Raw genomic sequence first — 22,858 nt, 5'->3', positions numbered from 1 at the left:
TCAGTTTGGTTTTATTTTTGCTCAATTCATTAGATACTGTCAAAATTTCACCATTCATATCAAAATTTCTCCCAGGTGTCACCAAGAAACTGATGATCAATATTTTTTAAAAGATTTTTCAAGAATCTTATCAGATCATATCACGTTTCCTAAAGTAAATTCTTTCAGGAATGAAGGGAAGTTTCTCTTCTTAAGTACATGAAATAGAGTCTCTGTCACTTGATTATGAAGGTCACAGGGGTGTCCTGTTACCAAGTCAGGAAGCAGGCTGGCCCATGCACGGCAGCATCCCGAAGTAGCTGGATCTGGAGGGAGAAGGAAAAAGGAAAAGGAAACCAAACCCTAATCCTGAACCAGTTGGTGTGCTTTCCAACATCCTGGCCCTAAGAAGGACTTTGCTTTAGAAAACTTACCTCCTAAGGGACTTTATTCATCAGAGCACAAAATTCCACAGTTTTCTGCTTATCATCTTCATTTTGGTCTTGCTTACATACAAAACCACGCTCGCCTGCCTAGTCTTCATCTGTAAGTAGATTCTCATCCATCCTTAAATCAGGTGAAGTTAATTGCGGACACGTCCTGAGCATGTGGACTGTGCCTGGCTTGTGCTCACTCACAGAATTACCTACCTAGAACCCAGGCTCCATCAGAGAAGGGAGTCTGCTTCAGCGAACAACGGATGCAAAAAGAGAGCAGTCTGAGCAGAAGGAAAACACTGAGCTTATTCTAAACACATCACCAGGAGTTAACATAAAAGATGAGATGTTAGAAGTCCATGTGGGTGAGACAGGAGGGAGAATCGTGTAAACACGGGCACATTTGGACCACCGTTCATTTCTTTCAGACTTAGCTGTATGTTTCCAGTTTTTCACCCAGCAAGGCTTGCTCAGTTTGGACAACGGTGAGGAGGAAACTGGTTTTAACGTCAGCATGTCACAGACAACCTCCCTTCCTGACGCCACTATTCCCCACATGCCTTCTTCAGCTCTGATCTAAGCCTGGGCCCCTAAAGGGACTGGGGCTCGTTCACACTCAGGAACAAAATGGAAAGATCATTGTTTCACTTTGTGAGGGAGCTGAGACGATCCTGATGAGAGTGGACATGGTGGGATATAGGCATGGACAGGGCAGGAGTGAGGAGACTGGTGTTGGGGGGCAGCTGCCCTGAGGGCACATGATGAGGAGGTGAATTGCATCAGAGGCTGCAGGCCCTGTGGAGGTGGCTCTGGAGGTCCTGGCGCGAGATGGCAGGGGGACTGTCATTTGAGCTCCCATTACTGCGTGGCTTGTAGGGAAGCTGCTGAGAGGCCCCCGTGGAGGTGATGTCGGGAAGGACCAGCCATTTGCAGCCTGTGCTCTCTGAGATAGAGTTGTGTTACCAGGCAACACTATGGTTAACAGTCCACTGTTTATGATAGTTGATGCATTGGACATGCCCACTGAATATCTCATAAAATCAACCCAGTCCTTTTTTTATACTTCATCCTTTGCTAAAAAAAAATTACGATGGGCTTTTTGAGTCACCCTTGGTGACTTCACTTTCAACTTGGCAGTGCTGTGAACTGGCATGTGACAGGTGCTCTCCACTGCACACTTCTCATTTTCCTAAATCATTTGCTTTTAATGAAAGGCTAAGGAAGAACATGTGGCAGGTGAGAGAGCATCTTTGCCCTCTGACTTCCAAACTATATTACGTCTCTTGGCAAAGAGACTGGTTTGAAAAGTAAGACTGTTGGTCTGAATTGTTTGTAGCAAAATTTTGTCCCTTTCCTTAGTGGAAAACCAGCCACAAAATTTCAAGGAAACAGTGCGAAATAAAAACGGCGGGCCTGTTATTCAAAAAGTATTAAAAATTTCAAGACAGCAAACTGTTAAGCCAAGTGCAGAGCCCTGAGAGGGGGCCCTGTGTGCTGCACAAATGCCCACCCTTGAAGGCAGCCTTGCCCTGGTGTAAGCTTGCTGGCACGTGCTCTGCAGTTAGGTGAAAGGGTGTTTCAGGAATGCTCCGATGCCCCCAGACATGTACAGGACACAGGGTGCAGCCAGTGGAAGGGTTAAACCCCTGACAAACCGATGTCAGTGTGAGCAAGGCTTCAAGTGACATGTGCTTCAGATGGGATGCTCTCCCCAACCTGAGTGTTCCCTCCTCTTCTCCTGTGATATGTACTGGCTGCATATTTTCATAGTCCTGTACTGCTCTTACTTTATACCATGACTTCTTCCATGTTTGCATTTGTCTTTGTTTCTCGGACATGGTGTTTTGTGTCTTCTTTTTCAGTGTCGCTCTCAGGGCCTCTAGGCCACAGTGCCCCCTTTTGGTGTTTCCATACACATTTGTTGATTTGACTTGTCACATTGTATTTGACACAGACACGGAAATAAGAACTTAGTCTAGTAAAGTAATGAACGTGTTTTCTTAGGTAATTTAAGTTTGCCACTGGAGGTAATAAAAACCCCACTCCAAACACTGGAAGCAAAAAGAGAGACTTTGTTTAGACGGTCAAACCACAGAAGAGCAGGATGGAAGGTGGCTGTGGGTGCCTGAGTGTGGAAATCCTAACTAACCACAGCTGTGCAGGGCAGGTTGAGGGGGCTGTTAGTCAGGTGTGTCTCTACCTGCCGCCCTCCACCTGTCTTTTAAATGGCCCCTCCTCCTCCTCTCCTGTCTCTCCTCCTCTCTTTATCTCTCTCATCCTCACTCTCTCACCCTCTCTCCCCTTCCAGCACCCTCCCTCCCACCTGCTCTGTACTCCAGCCTAACTTCCAGGCCAGGCTGTTTCTTTATGAGTGGACCCCTGGCCATCAGTCCAGCCATGGCTCACATTCTCCTAACTCAGGAGGAGAGGGCATTCTCTACCCTGTAGATTAATTCCAGGGAGGAACTCCAGAGGAGTCGTGTTCATCTTTAGATCAGCCACAGTGGCCAGAGGCATGGATACTGTGGTTGGTTCAGTGGTTCACAGACGCAGTCCTGCAGCCAGAGGGGAGTGTTGCCATGGTCGACAGTCTCGTTCTCAGCACTGTCACTGGAGTTAGGGAGAGCAGTTGCCCAAAGAAAGTAAATAATAATCTACTAGCCCTAATTTATTAAGCCTTTAAAGATAACCTGTGTAACTAGCAGAATGCCCTAGCATGGTAGAAATAACCCAAAAGGTGGTTTAATGGTGTGGTTGAAGTTTTCTTTTCTGTTCAAGTTTTCCTTGCTCTAATTTGGAAAGTATACATTGAATAATATGTTTAAGGTTGTAAATACTCTATAAAATGTCCTCATCCCATTCTTTCTGATTGGTGGTTGAGTACAGAGTGGTAGTAACATATTTTCTGACTTTTCCTAATGACTCGCATGAGTTAGTAGATGTATTTCTTGAAATGGTGAACTTCTAGTCTATGGTGAAAAGGTCTGCTGTCCTTCTCATTGATGTGGTGTGGAAAACATGAGCATTTGAGTTAGCTCTCCCTCTTGCCCACTTGAGTCTTAGGAAGGCATGCTTTCTTTTTTTTTAAAGAGTTTTTTGATGTGGACCATTTTTAAAGTCTTTATTGAATTTGTTACAGTATTGCTTCTGTTTTGTGTTTTGGTTTTTTGGCCACAAGGCATGTGGGAAGCTTAGCTGCCCCACAAGGGATGGAACACACAGCCCCTGAATTGGAAGGTGAAGTCTTAACCACTGGACTGCCAAGGAAGTCCCAAGGCATGGTTTCAAAGTCAGCAAAATGGAGACAGTAATACCTGTTTTGCAGTGAGACTGTGTAACTAAATGAGGTTATATATTAGAGTATGTAGCACAGTGTCTCCATGCTAGATGCTCAGTGGCTGTTTCTCCATCATTTAATATAAAGTCCTGATCATGACAACACACAAGGTCATGTGACATTCTGGTAAGGCGTGTTAAGAACACATCTGTATGAGACCTGAACCAAGATGCTGGAGTAGAAGGATGTGCTCTCACTCCCTCTTGTGAGAACACCAGAATCACAACTAGCTGCTGGACAGTCATCAATAGGAAGACACTGGAACTCATGAAAAATGATACACCACATCCAAAGATACAGGAGAAGCCACAATGAGATGGTAGGAGGGGTGCAATCACAGTAAAATCAAATTCCATAACTGCTGGGTGGGTGACTCAGAGACTGGAGAACACTTATACCACAGAAGTCCATCCACTGGAGTGAAGGTTCTGAGCCCCACATCAGGCTTCCCAAGCTGGGAGTCCGGCAACGGGAGGAGAAATTCCTAGAGAATCAGACTTTGAAGTCTAGTGGGATTTGATTGCAGGACTTCGACAGGACTGGGGGAAACAGAGACTCCACTCTTGGGGGTCACACACAAAGTAGTGTGAGCATCGAGACCCAGGGGAAGGAGCAATGACCCCAGGGGAGACTGAACCAGACCTACCTGCTAGTGTTAGAGGGTCTCCTGCAGAGGCGGTGGGTGGGTGTGACTCACCGTGGGGACAAGGACACTGGCAGCAGAATTTCTGGGAAGTACTCCTTGGTGTGAGCCCTCCCAGAGTCTGCCTTTAGCCCCACCAAAGAGCCCAGGTAGGCTTCAGTGTTGGATTGCCTCAGGCCAAACAACGAACAGGGAGGGAACCCAGCCTCACCCATCAGCAGTCAAGCAGATTAAAGTTTTACTGAGCCCTGCCCATCAGAGCAACAGTCAGCTCTACCTACAAGCAGTCCCTCCCATCAGGAAACTTGCACAACCCTCTTAGATAGCCTCATCCACCAGAGGGCAGACAGCAGAAGCAAGAAGAACTACAATCCTGCAGCCTATGGAACAAAAACCACATTCACAGAAAGATAGACAAGATGAAAAGGCAGAGGGCTATGTACCAGATGAAGGAACAAGATAAAACCCCAGATAAACAACTAACTGAAGTGGAGATAGGCAACCTTCCAGAAAAAGAATTCAGAATAATGATAGTGAAGATGATCAAGGATCTCGGGAAAAGAATGGAGGCAAAGATCGAGAAGATGCAAGAAATGTTTAACAAAGACCTAGAAGAATGAAAGAACAAACAGAGATGAACAATATAGTAACTGAAATGAAAACTACACTAGAAGGAATCAATAACAGAATAACTGAGGCAGAAAAATGGATAAGTGACCTGGAAGAGAGAATGCTGCAATGCACTGCTGCTGAACAGAATAAAGAAAAAAGAATGAAAATAAATGAACACAGCCTAAGAGACCTCTGGGAAATTATTAAACACAACAACATTCACATTATAAGGGCCCCATAAGGGGAAGAGAGAGAGAAAGGACCCGAGAAAATATTTGAAGAGATTATAGTCGAAAACTTCCCTAACATGGGATAGGAAATAGCCACCCAAGTCCAGCAAGCGCAGCAAGTCCCATACAGGATAAATCCAAGGAGGAACACGCCGGGACACATAGTAATCGAATTGACAAAAATTAAAGACAAAGAAAAATTATTGAAAGCAGCAAGGGAAAAATGACAAATAACATACAAGGGAACTCCCATAAGGTTAACAGCTGATTTCTCAGCAGAAACTCTACAAGCCAGATGGGAGTGGCATGATATACTTAAAGTGATGAAAGGGAAGAACCTACAAACAAGATTATGCTACCCAGCAAGGATCTCATTCAGATTTGAAGGATAAATCAAAAGCTTTACAGATAAGCAAAAGTTAAGAGAATTCAGCACTACCAAACTAGCTCTACAACAAAAGCTAAAGGAATTTCTCTAAGTGGGAAACGCAAGAGAAGAAAAGGACTTACAAAAACAAACCCAATGGGCTTCCCTGGTGGCACAGCAGTTGAAAGTCTGCCTGCCGATGCAGGGAACACGGGTTTGTGCCATGTTCTGGGAAGATCCCACATGCCATGGAGCGGCTAGGCCCGTGAGCCATGGCCACTGAGCCTGCACATCTGGAGGCTGTGCTCTGCAACGAGAGAGGCCACAACAGTGAGAGGCCTGCATACCAAAAAAAAAAAAAAAAAACAAGAAAATGGTCATAGGAACATACATATCGATAATTACCTTAAAGGTGAATGGAATAAATACTCCAACCAAAAGACACAGGCTTGCTGAATGGATACAAAAACAAGACCAATATATATGCTGTCTACAAGAGACCCACGTCAGACCTAGGGACACATACAGACTGAAAGTGAGGAGATGCAAAAAGATAGTCCATGCAAATGGAAATGAAAAGAAAGCTGGAGTAGCAATACTCATATCAGATAAAATAGACTTTAAAAGAAAGAATGTTACAAGAGACAAGGAAGGACACTACATAATGATTGAGGGATCAATCCAAGAAGAAGATATAACAATTATATATGCACCCAACATAGGAGCACCTCAATCCATAAGGCAACTGCTAACAGCTATAAAAGAGGAAATCGACAGTAACACAATAATAGTTTGGGACTTTACACCTCACTTACACCAATGGACAGATCATCCAAAATGAAAATAAATAAGGAAAGAGAAGCTTTAAATGACACAATAGACCGGATAGATTTAATTGATATTTACAGGACATTCCATCCAAAAACAGCAGATTACACTCTCTTCTCAAGTGTGCATGGAACATTCTCCAGGATAGATCACATCTTGGGTCCCAAATCAAACCTCAGTAAATTTAAGAAAATTGAAATCATATCAAGCATCTTTTCTGACCACAACACTATGAGATTAGAAATGAATTTCAGGGGAAAAAACATAAAAAACACAAACACATGAAGGCTAAACAATACGTTACTAAATAACGAAGAGATCACTGAAGAAATCAAAGGAAGTCAAAAGATACCTAGGGACAAATGACAATGAAAACACGATGATCCAAAACCTATGGGATGCGGCAAAAGCAGCTCTGAGAGGGAAGTTTATACGTTTACAAGCCTACCTAAAGAAACAAGAAAAATAACTGAAATAGAAACAAAGAAAACAATAGCAAAGATCAATAAAACTAAAAGATAGTTCTTTGAAAAGATAAACAAAATTGTTAAACCATTAGCCAGACTCATCAAGAAACAGAGGGAGAGGACGCAAATCAATTCAATTAGAAATGAAAAACAGAAGTTACAACAGACACCGCAGAAATACAAAGCATCCTAAGACACTACTACAAGCAACTCTATGCCAATAAAATGGACAAACTGGAAGAAGTGGACAGATTCTTAGAAAGGGATAACCTTCCAAGACTGAACCAGGAAGAAATACAAAATATGAACAGACCAACCACAAGTAATGAAATTGAAACTGTTATTAAAAATCTTCCACAAAACAAAAGTCCAGGACCAGAAGGCTTCACAGGTGAATTCTATCAAACATTTAGAGAAGAGCTAACAACCATCCTTCTCAAACTCTTCCAAAAAAATTGCAGAGGACGAAGCACTCCCAAACTCATTCTATGAGCCCACCATCATCCTGATACCAAAACCAGACAAAGATACTACAAAAAAAGAAAATTAATGACCAATATCACTAATGAATATAGCTGCAAAAATCCTCAACAAAATACTAGCAAATAGAATCCAACAACACATTAAAAGGATCATTCACCACGATCAAGTGGGATTTATCACAGGGATGCAAGGATTCTTTAATATATGCAAATCAATCAATGTGATACACCATATTAACAAATTGAAGAATAAAAACCACATGATCATCTCAATAGATGCAGAAAAAGCTTTTGACAGAATTCAACACCCATTCATGATAAAAACTCTCCAGAAATTGGGCATAGAGGGAACCTACCTCAACATAATAAAGGCCATATACGAGAAACACACAGCAAACATCATTCTCAATGGTGGAAAACTGAAAGCATTTCCTCTAAGATCAGGAAAAAGACAAGGATGTCCACTCTCACCACTATTATTCAACATAGCTTTGGAAGACCCAGCCACAGCAGTCAGAGGAGAAAAAGAAATAAAATGAATACAAATTGGAAAAGAAGAAATAAAAGTGTCACTGTTTGCAGATGACATGATACTATACATAGAGAATCCTAAAGATGCCACCAGAAAACTACTAGAGCTAATCAATGAATTTGATAAAGTTGCAGGATACAAAATTAATGCACAGAAGTCTCTTGCATTCCTATACACTAATGATGCAAAATCTGAAAGAGAAATTAAGGAAACACTCCCATTTACCATTGCAAGAAAAAGAATAAAATACCTAGGAATAAACCTACCTAGGGAGACAAAAGACCTGTATGCAGAAAATTATAAGACACTGATGAAAGAAATTAAAGATGATAGCAACAGATGGAGATATATACCATGTTTTTGGATTGGAAGAGTCAATATTGTGAAAATGACTATACTACCCAAAGCAATCTACAGATTCAATGCAACCCCTATCAAATTACCAATGGCATTTTTTATAGAACTAGAACAAAAAGTCTTAAAATTTGTATGGAGACACAAAAGACCCCGAATAGCCAAAGCAGTCTTGAGGGGAAAAAAACGGAGCTGGAGGAATCAGGCTCCCTGACTTCAGACTATACTACAAAGCTACAGTAATCAAGACAGTATGGTACTGGCACAAAAACAGAAACATAGATCAATGGAACAGGATAGATAGCCCAGTGGTAAGCCCACACACCTATGGTCAACTAATCTATGAGAAAGGAGGCAAGGATATACAATGGAGAAAAGACTGTCTCTTCCATAAGTGGTGCTGGGAAAACTGGACAGCTACATGTAAAAGGACGAAATTAGAACACTCCCTAACACCATACACAAAAATGACCTCAAAATGGGTTAGAGACCTAAATGTAAGACCAGACACTATAAAACTCTTAGAGGAAAACATAGGAAGCACACTCTTTGACATAAATCACAGCAGGATCTTTTTTGATCCACCTCCTAGAGTAATGGAAATGAAAACAAAAATAAACAAATGGCACCTAATGAAACTTCAAAGCTTTTGCACAGCAAAGGAAGCCATAAAGAAGACGAAAAGACGACCCTCAGAATGGGAGAAAATATTTGCAAACAAATCAATGGACAAAGGATTAATCTCCAAAATATATAAACAGCTCATGCAGCTCAATATTAAAAAAACAGACAACCCAATCCAAAAATGGGCAGAAGACCTAAATAGACATTTCTCCAAAGAAGACATACAGATAGCCAAGAATCACATGAAAAGCTGCTCTACATCACTAATTATTAGAGAAATGCAAATCAAAACTACAATGAGGTATCACCTCACACCAGTTAGAATGGGATTATCAGAAAATCTGTAGACAACAAATGCTGGAGAGGGTGTGGAGAAAAGGGAACCCTCCTGCACTGTTGGTGGGAATGTAAATTGATACAGCCACTATGGAGAACAGTATGGAGGTTCCTTAAAAAACTAAAAATAGAATTATCATGTGATCTAGCAATCCCAGTACTGGGCATATACCCAGAGAAAACCATAATTCAAGAAGACACATGCACCCCAATATTCATTGCAGCACTATTTATAATAGCCAGGTCATGGAAGCATCCTAAATGCCCATCGACAGACAAATGGATAAGGAAGATGTGGTAAATATATACAATGGAATATTACTCAGCCATAAAAAGGAACGTAATTGGGTCATTTGTTGAGACGTGGATGGATCTAAAGACTGTCATACAGAGTGAAGTAAGGTAGAAAAAGAAAAACAAATATCGTATATTAACGCATGTATGTGGAACCTAGAAAAATGGTACAGATGAACTGGTTTGCAGGGAAGAAGTTGAGACACAGATGTAGAGAACAAACCTATGGACACCAAGGGGAAAGCTGCGGGGGGCGGGGGGGTGGTCGTGTGATGAATTGGGCCATTGGGATTGACATGTATACACTGATGCGTATAAAATATATGACTTAAAAAAAATCACATCTGTAAATACAAGGCATTATTGTGACTCAGTTGCTTTCTTCGTTGGTAAAATGTCTTGATTCTGAGTCCAAGTTGAGCTTTTGTTTGACAGCGTTCATGTGACCTATCACTTCTTATTTACATTATGCTCTACTCCTGTTTTGATGCTTCAGACAGCTGACCCATTGGTTTTGTCGTGAGTCCGAAAAAATATTTCTTCATATACTTGCAACTAGGCTTGTACACTTGTTAATAAGAAATTCTTCTTCAAAGAAATTTGGACTAGTTATTGCTGAGCAACACAAAACATATGAAAAATAACTTTAAAAAAATGTCAGCTCGACTCTGTCCAGAATATGGGGACAAACTGACGTGAACGGTGCCCAGCCTCTCCCCGAGGCCTCACAGAGCGCAGTGTCCATGCGTGAGGACCCAGGTGACCCATGTCTTATCTCCAGGAAGTCATCAGCATCACCAAGCCACTTGGGGGCCCAGAGGAGCTCGGACGACTTAGCACAGGGTACTAGGGGCACTTGTGCTTTTCCACCGTGATGGAGGGACTGTGGTCCTTGGGGAGACAATTTCACTGCCCGCTTTTGCTCTGTTGTAGCCAGACTCAGTTTTCAGGCAGAGTCCAGCTTGTGATGTGTGGTCATCCTCTCATTCCATGTTAAGTGTCCAGGCACAGGAGACCCTCAGTCATTTGATGAAGGCCCCGTCTCCCTGGAGCTGACAGCCTAGCCTTGGTGAGGTGTCACAGGAGGGGGAAGCAAGAGGGGCATCAGTGCCTCCAGAATTATTCTTTGCACACAGATCTGAGTCAAGTAGGAGCTTCGCAGGCGGTCCTAGGAGGGGAGGACGTCCTAAACTAGGAAATAGGGCTCTGGCACCCGGGCTTCAAGCCCCATCGTGTGCAGTGCAGCCTATCACCATTTCACTTGTAGCCAGGTTAAGACTTTTTAAAAAATATTTATTTATTTGGCTGTGCCAGGTCTTAGTTGCGGCATGTGGGATCTAGTTCCCTGACCAAGGATGGAATCCAGGCCCCCTGCATTAGCAGCACAGAGTCTTAACCACTGGACCACCAGGGGAGTCCCAGCTTAAGACATTTTGATTTCATAAATCAGTGGTGACATTAGTAAGAGTTGTGTTTAAAGTGCTGTCTAACTTAATTTGCTGGTTCCCTTTATTCTGAGGCAGGTGGTCTTTGAGGAACCAGGAGAAAGGGCAGCTACTCCTCCAGCTGCACGAGCGTGTGTTAGTCAGGTCTAGTCTCTGCCCAGCTGGTCTGTGGTTGGAAGGAAAGCGTGTGAGTGTCCGGCCTTAGGAGGGTACACGTTAGACCAGAGGCACCTCATACACTGAGCTGTGTGTTCAGGTTCAAAGTATGATGTCATCAGAGTAGAAGGAAGCAACCACTTTCAAAGCAACTGAAAATAAACCTGAGCTAAGGAAAGAGGCTTATTATTCTGTAGTCGTGTGTTTGTTGGACACATAAGTGGAACTGCCTCTTGGACCTCTGCCCAGCACTGTCACATTGGAGCAGTACGTGAAGTTGGCCAACCGCTTACCCATTAAATTCAGGCATCAGTTTCTACAGGAACAACCCATAAAGCAACCCTCTTCCTAGTTCTGACCCCTGTAGTGGAAACCTTGGAAGGAAATTGACAAACAAGACAGGACAGTGCAAATGGTCCCTGAGAATATGTAGGGAATGTGACCTAGGCTCATTAAAGGAGTAATTAATACGCATTAAGATGTAGTAGGAGGGCTTCCCTGGTGGCGCAGTGGTTGACAGTCCGCCTGCCAATGCAGGGGACACGGGTTCGTGCCCCGGTCTGGAAGGATCCCGCATGCTGCAGAGCAGCTGGGCCCGTGGGCCATGGACGCTGGGCCTGCGCGTCCGGAGCCTGTGCTCCGCAGCGGGAGAGGCCACACAGTGAGAGGCCCACGTACCGCAAAAAAAAAAAAAAGGTGTAGTAGGAAATTAAATTCATGAATTTATTAATTCAACAATTATTTATGCGCTACTCTGTGGTCAGCAAATTCCCTGGCCATGTGGATCTTACCCTCTAGTGAGAGATGCAGACAATAAAAAAGTAAACATGCACATTTTAAAATTATAGGTTGAAATTAGCACTATGTGGAAAGTAAACAGTGAATCATTTTTGCACAATAAAAAGCAGAAGAGTTTCATTTAGAAAGTTTGGTCGGAGGAGGCCTTTCTGAAGAGGCAATATTTATGTTGACACCTAAAGAATTTGAGACTGGTGTAGGGGTACGGTGGTGAGCCTGGCAGGTAGAGGTGCGGGAAGGTCACAGCAGCCTGGCAGAAAAGACTGACTGATCTCCAGGTCATGAGGTGAATCTGAGGAAACAGGCAGGGGCCTGACCGTTCCGACCCTTGCAGTCATGGTAAGAGGCTGACTTTTATCGTGGGTGCAGTAGAAGGCCATCACAGAGCTTTTGAAAGAGGACAATCTGAGGTGATTCATGCAGAGAAAAGATGGTTGGTGCAATGGGTAGGAAATTGGACGGTGGTATTGAGAAGCAAGTTAGGAGTTACTGAGGAAACTCCTCAGTAACCTGAGGTGACCCAGGTGAAAGGTGTGATATTCTGCACTAGGAGAGGCAGCAGAGGAGACGGGAAGAGGGTGCTGGGACCCTACACACGCGCGTTAGCACAGGTTCCTGGCTGGGGCAGCTCTGGAGGTCAGAAAAGTCTAGTCTCAGCTCCATGAATGATGAGCTTATGTTAACCAGACCTTAGAGATCAGGAAAGTGAGCTTCCCCCTTTCTTCTCCTAAAGTGATTTACAAGGTCTGAAACCCTGGGTATCAGGAAATTTACTTTCTAAAGCTTAGTTCTCCAAAAATGATGTAAAATCCTAAGGTGAAGGTTAGATGGAAAAAAATCTATGCATTTGCTTCATCTTTCCATGTTCCAAGAGATCTTTTTAAATTTTGGAAAATCCTGTCTCTAAGCCTCATGTTCAAAAATGGAAGAAAGTCACCTTAAATGTTGTGGTTCCAACTCCCAACAGACAGCTGGGGCCAAGAGTCAAGAAAATAGCTTTTCCACAGACTTTTTTGCTTTAAAAGGATTTAAACCTTGTTGCACCTTCTGCTGAGTTTGCAGAGGCTTGTAAAGGTATTTGAGCAATTATTCATTTCCCTTCAGCATTTGCTAAAAATATTTTTTGGTGTCTTAGCGAAGTTTGTCATAAAACTGTCTTGGCAAAAAATATGCTTCATGGAGTAAAGATATTTAAGATTACCTGTTAAAAATAACATCGTGCAGCTTATATGAGCTGCAACTAGCTTCTACAACAAGCTATATCTTTACCAGCAAGCCGTTATTTGGGGGTCATTTAAATTTCTTTAGGAGCCTCTCAAACAATGTGATGGTTATAACCTGCCGGAGGAGGGGGCCAGACCTGTTCGATTTGTCCAACGCCGATTTCTTAGGTTTGTATGGACTTCTGCCAGAGCCTGGATTTTTTAGGTAGTGACAAATGCCCCTGCATCCACCCCCATGTGACGTCTTCCTGGCTGACTCGGAGCCCCCGGTAGAGGAGCCCACTGGCCGGGCACCCTTCCTCCTGTCCGCTTTGGGACTTCTCCCTCAGACACGGGGGGGCGCGGGTAGTGCAGAGAAATGGAAGGTGTTCCTTCTACATTTAAAAATTTGGGATCGTGGGGTCAGTAATGAGTACTCAAAGCTAGTCGTGAGAGATGGAGGTGGGCGAGATCGTCCCCAAGATGTAGGCGTTTGTCTCTACAACAGGTTTGCAGCTGATGGCAACATTAGACCCAGACATTGCAGCATCATTTTATTGGACAAAGAGCAGTCAACTTACTGGTTTTGCCTGCTAAAATCTGGTTAACATTTAAGAAGCAACTGTGATAAGGCGCGAAACTCAATTTGAGTGTATGGGACTTTCACGTGCTTGGGGGGACTGTGGGCAGTGAAGCCACTTTGGAAAACAGGCCTTTCCTCAAAGGGGGCAGACTAGGAACTTCCCTGGCAGGCCACTGGTTAGGACTCCGTGCTTCCACTGCAGGGGGCACGGGTTCCATCCCTGGTCGGGGAGCTAAGATCCCACAAGCCACAGGGAAAATTTAAAAAAATAGTGAGCGTACAGCTGCCATGGGGCCCGCAGCTCCTGCCGCGGGTCTGTGGAAGAGGCCTGTGGACACGCAGCAGTGTCACTCATGACACCTGAACAACTCGGAGGTCTGTCCACTGATGAGTGTGTAAATAAAGCACGGCGTATCCTTACAGTGGAATAGCGTTATGTGATAAAAAGAAATGAAGCACTGATACAGGCTGTAACATGGGTGCTAAGTGAAAGAAGATGGTCAGAGAAGAAGACTGTGTGGTGTGTTTTGCTTTATATGAAACACCCAGAATTAGCAAGTATATAGGATCTGGAAGTAGATTAGCCCTTGTCAGGGGCTGGGGACAGAGAGGAATGGAAAGTGACTGCTGGTGAGGTTTCTTGGTGGGGTGGAATGTTCTAAAACTAGATGGCTGCATAGCCCTGTGGGTTAGGGTTTTGTTTTGTTTCGTTTTTTCCAGTTTTTTGTTTGTTTGTTTTCTGGCTGCACCATGCGTCTTGTGGGATCTTACTTCCCCAACCCCTCCCCGGCCCTCGGCAGTGAAAGTGAGGAGTCCGAACCAGGAGACCACCAGGAAATTCCCTGTTTGGCCGTGAATTTTCCACTTAAATGGGTGAATTTAATAGTACGCTAATGATATCTCAATAAAGCTTTTTTTTCAGCGGTCTGTTCAGATTGGTCACAGTTTTGAATTCGTACATCAGTTACTTTTCTTTCTGCCTGGTCCACTCCTGGCCATTTCCCCTGTGCCCAGGGGACGTACTCAAGAAAAGCAACTCTTTTAACTACTAACATGAATAAATGAGCTAAATCAAAATTGCAGAGACAAATCTGCTGGCAAAAATTATAAAAAAATAAAATCACACAGTTAATTCCAAGATCAAAATGATCTCCATCTATTTGAATACTTAGTGATTTATAATAACTTGACTCTGTAGTGATGAAATGACTAGTGCTTTCCCTGTGTAAACTTCAGACTCAGGAAACCTTAATTCATGCTAAAAATATACAGTACGTGTGTCTATTCTGAAATTACTCATCTATTCTAAATAAACTTTTTTCAAATCTAATCTCCATGGGGGGAGTCAGATTGTCCAAGTTTTCTTAAACTGTATTTCTAATGGAGAAGAGATAAATACTCAGGGGGAAAAAAGTGGATATAATAATGGTGAAAATAAATAAAAAGGGGAAGAAGTTTGTCTGCGTTTGCTATGGGGTAAAGCCCCATCTCTCACTTGTGTTTCATGAGGTCTCCACCGTCTCGCCAGAATGTCTCCCTACTCCTGCCCACCGGCCCTTACCTGGCGTCTGAGTTCTCACTCGTGACCCTCCCCACAGGCCTCTGACCAGGTCGCTGCTTCTGCTTGTCATAAACAGTTAGGCTTAGAAACATGAACCATGGGCAGCTGCTAGGTCAGGAGAGGAATTTTGAGTCCATGTGAAGAAAGCAGACATTTTTTGAGGCAGGGACAGACCATTTATACGGTGCTTCCTAGCCAGTGGGCCCTCAGTGAGGACTGGCTGTGCTGGTGCTGCAGAACTGGCCATGGAAGTACAGCGTGGTCTGGACACGGGCATTTCTAGTCAATTCAGGTGTCCACCGTTGAACAGCTATCATAGCAAATAAGTTTCCCCCAGCCTGTGTTCCTTGGTTTATGTGGAAAGTTCTTGTTTATTATTTGTTCCTCCTTAGAAGGACCTTTAGGTCACTGTCACCGTGGTCGTCATCATCATTATCATTTAAGTTATTATACATGCATGATATTTCTTATATGCATATTATAATTTCATATCAAACTCAAATTCTAATGCTCTTGGAGTTTTAGGAGCTATGATTTACAATTTTTAAGATTTAATATTTTTAAGATAATATTGCAGAACCAAAAAAATGAAAATCATATCATACCTAATATAGTTCCTAAAATGATGTAAGACTTCTTTTTTCAATTTAGGCTTTCTAATGATAATATGATATTATTAGCTCATGGATACACCAGAGGTTTGTCAGCTTGCTCTTTTTTTTTTTAACTGAAGTATAGTTGATTTACAATGTTGTGTTAATTTCTGCTGTATAGCAAGTGATTCAGTTTTACATATATACATTTTTTTTGATATTCTTTTTCATTATGGTTTATCACAGGATATTGAATATAGTTCCCTGTGCTATACAGTAGGCCATTGTTGATTATCCATTCTCTATATAATAGTTTTCATCTGCTAATCCCAACTTCCCAGTCCTTCCCTCCCCTACCCACCCCCTTGGCAACCAGAAGTCTGTCCTCTATGTCTGTGAGTCTGTTTCTGTTTCATAGATAAGTTCATTTGTCATATGTTAGGTTCCACATATAAGTGATATCATATGGTATTTGTCTTTCTGACTTATTTCACTTAGTATGATAATCTCGAGGTCCATCCTTGTTGCTGCAAATGGCATTATTTCATTCTTTTTTATGGCTGAGTAATATTCCATTGTATATATGTACCACATCTTTATCCATTCATCTGTTGATGGACATTTAGGTTGTTTCCATGTCTTGGCTATTATAAATAGTGCTGCTATGAACATAAGGGTGCATACATCTTTTTGAACTGTAGTTTTGTCAAGATACATGCCCAGGAGTAGGAGTGCTGGATCATATAGTAACTATTTTTAATTCTTTGAGGACCCTCCATACTGTTTTACATAGTGGCTGCACCAACTTATGCTTGCTCTTTTTGAACGTTGTCTTATATGAAGCCCAGGAGCATTTTATTTTACTTTATTTCATTCCATTTTGATTTATTTTGCTTTTGTTTCCTGAGTAAGATCGGTAATAAAACGCTTAAGATCCCTGATAACTCGAATGTCTTTCTAAGTTTGAAAACTTTAATCAGCTTCATCTGTCATTTTATCTTGTTGAGGGATGTTGACATTCTCTGGATAATCCTTCAGCTTTCTCCCCATCGTCCCCCACAGCCCTGGCCATGCTCCACCCCCAACTGATTACAAAGGTCACCCCTTCCTTTAGGAACAACGGTTATGCTGTCACCTGTGTGTCACACTCTGTTCTAGATAAAGTGTTCCTGCCCTCACGTCCCCGATCTCATTGATGTCTCTGGAGAAAGGCTGATGTGTCTCCTTATAAACCCCTCCCTTGAATGATTTAAAGCTTGATGCTGAGCTGTACAGAGTCCTGTTTGGGTAGCCGTGCCTCAGAGAGGATGTGGCCACTCTACATTTACTAAAAGGGCATATGGTCCTCCCAGCGTGAGCTGCACCTGCCTTGTGTTGTCTGGAGTTCTCTGAAGGTGCCCTGTGCCAGTGCCCAGTCAGGAGGGAGGCACTCTCTGTCCTCTGGGGACTTTGGGCAGAGGGAAAAGAGGGCTGGAGGAGGTGCTGGCAGTGCATGTAAGCCTGCCGGGCAGAGCTCTCTGAGAAGCGACGGATAAGCCGGGACTTGAAGGAAGTGATGGAAGAAACCAGGGGATTTCGAGACGGAACATTCCAGACAGAGCGGCAAGTGCAAAGCCCTGGGGGGAGGCTGCAGTGGCTGGAACAGAGTGAGCAGGAGGAGAAAGGTAGAAGACGGCTGGGCTGTAGAGAGAGGTGCTGGGGCAGATTGTGGAGCCTGGTGGACCAGGTCAGTGAGACTTCCAGAAGGAGGCCATAAAGCAGAGCTGCTGGTGCTTACGGGAGTGGGAGGAGAATCGACCTTTGAATTTGGGAACTTGGGGGAAGCGGCGACATCACAAGAGCAGGCGCCGTCAGGTGGTCCGTGACAGACGCCTGGTTAGATGGGCACAGAGGATGTGGAGAAGGGGATGATGGGCAGTACATGTAAAGGGTGGCAGAGAAGGAAGGTCTCGCTGGAGGGGGCGGGGGATGAGAGATATTTTCTATTTGATGGGGGGGATGAACAGCATATTTTTAACCTGATAGGAATCATCCAGTAGAGGAAAATATTGCGTGTTTTTGTTCTCCCTTCATATGTGTGTTTCCCTGATGCATTCCTGTGTTGTATCGCCCACATCTCTCTCTTGCAAGACTCTAAACCATTATGACATTAATAGCTCTGTTGTACTCTTTTTTGAGTTTTACAGGGAAGAAACGTGATAAACTCACTATAAACTAATCCCTATGTCTAATAGCCCTTGAGTTCCTGCCCCATCAAAAAAAGGTTTTTCTAAAAGAATAGGATCCAGGTTATTCACCCACATCCTCCTTGGTATTGAATTGTCAAAAGAAAAACCATAGTGTGAGTACCAATAGAACTTAAATTTATATCTCACTAGCTATAATCAAATGCTTTTCTGAACCATATGCAAAAGAAAAAAAAAAGGAATTGCTGAAATTAAGAAAATATCTTAACACATGTGGAAATAGTAAAAGGATGTTTGCACAAAAAATGTCAAATGTAGTAAACAACACTGGTCTCCTGTAATAAAAGAGGTACTTTGCTGTCAATGTGATTTTATAATAGTTTTGGCCATCATGTGTGACAGAAGTTCATTTTATTTACTATCATGAATTTGTGAGACCAGGAGCTGTCATTTTAACCATTTTATTGAGGAAATGTAAAACATCCTCAATACCTACAGAAAGAACATGGTCATTGTTACGGGACTTAGATAAAGGGCACATCAGCTGAGCTACTTTTGTAAATTCCATGTAAATCTGGGTCTAATGTAGAATTAAAATAGTCTCTACTACAAGAGCCATGAGAAAAAGAAACCCTTTTTTTTAAAATGAGCGATTTTAAATTAACAGTGAAAACTATGTTATCAGAGCTTTAAAATCCTAACGTGTTTATGAATACAAATATTACTATTTTCAGTAATGGTTAAAAGCTTATCATCTAAGCATTTTTAAACGTTCTAAATGGCACCTTCTAGCTTTCTCAACTTTTTCTGATACCACGGTAAATTCCTTGTGGGAAGAACGTGAGAAAATGATACTCTGATTTGACAGAATATAATTCATGGTCTTTATTTACACAGTGGAGTGTGAACCTTACTGTTTAATCATCTAGTCACTAAGGTAAATGCATCTCCCATCTTCAGCAGCACAGCGTGTCAGCATTTCCAACATTTGTCAGAGACTCTAACCGCCTACTGACTGCTGTTCAGTTGAGACCATTGGGATCTGAGATAGTGGGGGAAATGTGCTCACTGTCCTTCTGGGTTTCTCAGAGTTGTAGCCCTCTATCAGGTTAGATCACCAAAAAGCAAGGGCACAACACACTCCAAGTGTGTGCCGAATCCCCTTTCCTCAGAAACGCCTTCATTGAGTTAAAGCTTAAAATTTAGTTGCTGTTTATATTGAGGATTTGTGTTTAAAAAGAAAAAAGCCATTGGAAAATTTCTCTGTCTTCTGTATTTTTAGATTTTTACTGACTACAGTTCACATCCCTTATGTAGAGAGCCACCGTCAAGAATTCCTCCTAGAAATTAGAATCAAGAAAATGTGGTGGTAGTTTTTTCTCCGGATGATCTTGCATGCCTTCCTTTTTCAAAGATGAACACTACAGCCCACTGTGTTTCCGTTAATACTTTTCCTTGAATAGGGTTCAGAATTTGTCCAGTTAGAGTGCTTCTCCTCAGGAGCTAGTAAAATACATGCACCCACTTTCCCAAATAGTTTCTCTTTCAAAAACCATTTTAACCTGCCACGTTTTATATGTTCAGAGTTTTAGAAAATTCAGTCTTTTAAAATTAAATGCTTCTAAATAAACAGAAATAAAAATAAATATAATAAATATAAATTAATATAATGAATGTAAATATATAAATACATGATAAGTATAAATACATAAATGTAAATAACTATGTACATATGTATAACTAGAGGAAGATTTTGGTGGCCGTGTTTTTCATCATCCCATGCCTTTGCCTTTTGAGGAGGCCACACAGGTCGATGCTTATTACACCTAGAGCTGAGGAGGTGTTGTCTGTGTCTGTCTGGATCTGCAACGTCGGTTTCTGACCCTGAGCGAGTAATGTGACCATTTTAAGTTTCAGTTTCTTCACTGTAAAAGTTGGGTAACAGCAGTACCCACCTCATGGGGTTATCCTGAGATGTGTGTGTGTGATTTTTTGTTTTGTTTGCCTTGAAGTGAGAGCCCAGCCGGAGAACCCAGCTGTGTCCTCCGGACCCATCTTTCCTCACCTACAGCCTTTCCAAACCTAGGGGGAAACATTTCTTCCTATGGTAGCTCATCCATGAGTTACAATGTCCTACATTTGTAGAACATTAGACAGTTATCAAAGAGATGCCGACTGTAAAGAATTCATTTGACTGCTTGAATGTTATCTTCTGAATGAATGATTCCTCTCTTTTGACCCACCTCTACTCCGAAGCGTGGTCCAGGGGCGGGGGTCCCCAGGCTGGTCCCCGAGGCGTGGTCTTCAGGCGGGGGTCCCCAAGCCAGTCTCCGAGGCACTGTCCCCAGGCGGGGCTCCCCAGGCCGGTCCCCGGGCGGGGGTCGTGTAAAGCATGGCCGCCTTGAGTCGCTGCCGCTGTGCGCTCGCTGGTACTAACTGCGCCGTCAGCCCTGGAGGCGCGGAGGCAGTTTTCTCTGAAAGAGTCAGAGAGTATGAGCGATGAAATTCAGAAATTAGACTCAAATTCAGAAATACATGCCTGACGAAACTTCAGTTCTTTTCCATTGCAGTGATAAGGAGCGCTGTGGTTGATGGTTTCCACTATATTTTCAGGGGGTTTGGGGTGGTGGTGGTGAGCATCTTGGTCATAAAGGAGAGCAGGCCGAGATGGAGTCGAGTCCACAGGGCGTCTACACCTGCTTCCGGCTCTACTGGAGCCACATGCCGGCTCCCACCCAGCCTCCGTCCAGAGCCCCTCCCCTCTCTTTTGGATTAGAATGGTTTCTCTGGGCTTAGTAGGCAGCTGTGGGGACTCTGCTGAGCTGGGCGGGGGAGTGGTCTGCTCTCAGCAGGTGGGCGGAGACCTATCTCCGCGAGGGGACCCCACGCCCCTGCCCCGGCGGGCAGTGAACCCGGCCGCCCTACACTCACTTAGACCAGATTGTTACTGCTCAGTGGCAGGAGTGGCTCCCTTCTCATTCCATTGAATGACGATAGCATACCTGTTTTCTTAATGAGGGTGAGGCCGCCAGGTGTTTGCTCTATAAAGTAGATAAAAATTACTCGGCCTGCGGGCCACAGAGACGTGTGGTTTCTCTTCTCTGTGTCTGTGTCACTGTTGCATCTCACAAACTGTCTTTACACTGAATCACATTGAACTTTTTGTATGTTTGCCTTACAATAAATGGGTCTGGGGCTTGGGAAGGAAAGTGCAGAGAAATACACATTTTTATTAGGAGAGAAATCAGAAACCACTCTCTCTATTTAGAATAACCTTTAGTATAAATGTATCCAGTTGTATTAAGGACAAAATTATTATTGGAATTTAAACTAGTTTCTTTTTTCTAAATTGAAGTATAGTTGACTTACATTATGTTAGTTTCAGTTGTACAACATAGTGATTCAGTATTTTTATAGATTATGCTGTTTCAAGAAATTCTATGATAAAAAAAATATTTTTCATTTTGTCACCTACCTTTGTCTTCTCTGTGATATAAACCTTAAAAATATTCTCAGTCTCCTGGACTCATTTTCTATGCTTAATAACTTCTAAGCTTAATATCTTAAAGCCAGAGGAAGCTGCTACAACTGAAAATTTTTCAATGTAGGGAATAAAAATCTATATAGATGTATTGAAATTTATTTAGCTTCTTTATAGGTTACATTTACAACTTCATTTTTTAGAAGATAAATTTAGTATAAGAGTTTTCTTGAAATTTTAAGCTTAGAGATGTTATGTTTTCCTCTGGTCATTTTTGCCCAGACAACAGTTTTCAACGGAGGACTCATCTCATAGTCACATTGCTCACAAAATGCTCACTCCTTATCCTGTATTCTCTGTAGCATCACAAAATCTGTCATTACTGACCAATGGTGTCACACTTCTCTACCTTGATAAGCTTGAATTTCAGGTTTCACATTCATTCCAGCCTTACTTGACATCTTCCCAAACAAGCTGCTGAATGGGCAGGTCGGGTTGTGCGGTATCTTAGGATCTTCTCACCAGACACGCTGAGTGCTGTCGCTGGCTGTCGCTGTCGTGTCCTGCCCGACTGTGAGTCAGACTCCTGGCCGCCCTAACCTTCCAGACCCAGCTGTGGGAGGTGGAGGGCGGTGTGTAGGGGAGAAGCCCTGGCAGCTGACAGGACTGCCTCCAGGCCCAGGAGCTGTATCTGTGTAGCTGGGACTGAACTCAGAGCATTATTGCTCTATTTGAGGCTCATTTAGATGAGCTTAGTTGTCTGGTTTTCCCCTCTAGAGAAGACAGGAATTTTTTAAAGAAGAGAGAGGATCTATGTAAGGCAGATATGCTAGCACCGCGAGGAGTGATCACAACGTGCCATCTTAGGAACAGACAGAGGATTTAAAACTGGCTGTGAGGTCAAGTCCAATAGAGCACAGTGTGACATCAGAGTGGGTGAGCTGCTGTCTACGCCTTCGGGGCCTTGAGGGAGGCCTGAGTCCGCACATCACAACAGTGATGAAGGTGGCATCAAGTAAATGTTAAATATTTCCATCTGTTTAAGAAAGAGAAAAGTTTCATTTTTTCAAAAAGTCTATTCAAAATTGGTTATACAAAGATTGGTCCTTGTAGGGAGTGAGTTTCCACTTACTGGGAATCACCCATTCATTTATCTAACTCTTTTTGACTCATTGCCTGGACAAAAATTAAGAACAAAAAATATTTGTTCAAATTGGTCACCTACTCTGTTTTCCAAACCTGATTCCATCTGTTTTTTGGTTTTTTCCCATGATTAAATTCTCCCTTAAAAGATCAAGGAGCGCCTCATATTACTTTATCACTTTTGGTCC

General features: G+C 42.8%; 1 protein-coding gene across 1 annotated transcript in view; it reads left to right on the top strand.

Moving 5' to 3' along the window:
- FMN2 (formin 2) overlaps positions 1 to 22,858 on the top strand; it is a 312,579-nt gene that overhangs the window by 281,983 nt on the left and 7,738 nt on the right. The window lies entirely within an intron of this gene.

The sequence above is a fragment of the Lagenorhynchus albirostris genome, chromosome 16 (assembly GCF_949774975.1).
Source record: "Lagenorhynchus albirostris chromosome 16, mLagAlb1.1, whole genome shotgun sequence".
Taxonomy (NCBI): domain Eukaryota; kingdom Metazoa; phylum Chordata; class Mammalia; order Artiodactyla; family Delphinidae; genus Lagenorhynchus; species Lagenorhynchus albirostris.
This window is presented reverse-complemented; position numbering and strand designations above follow the sequence as displayed.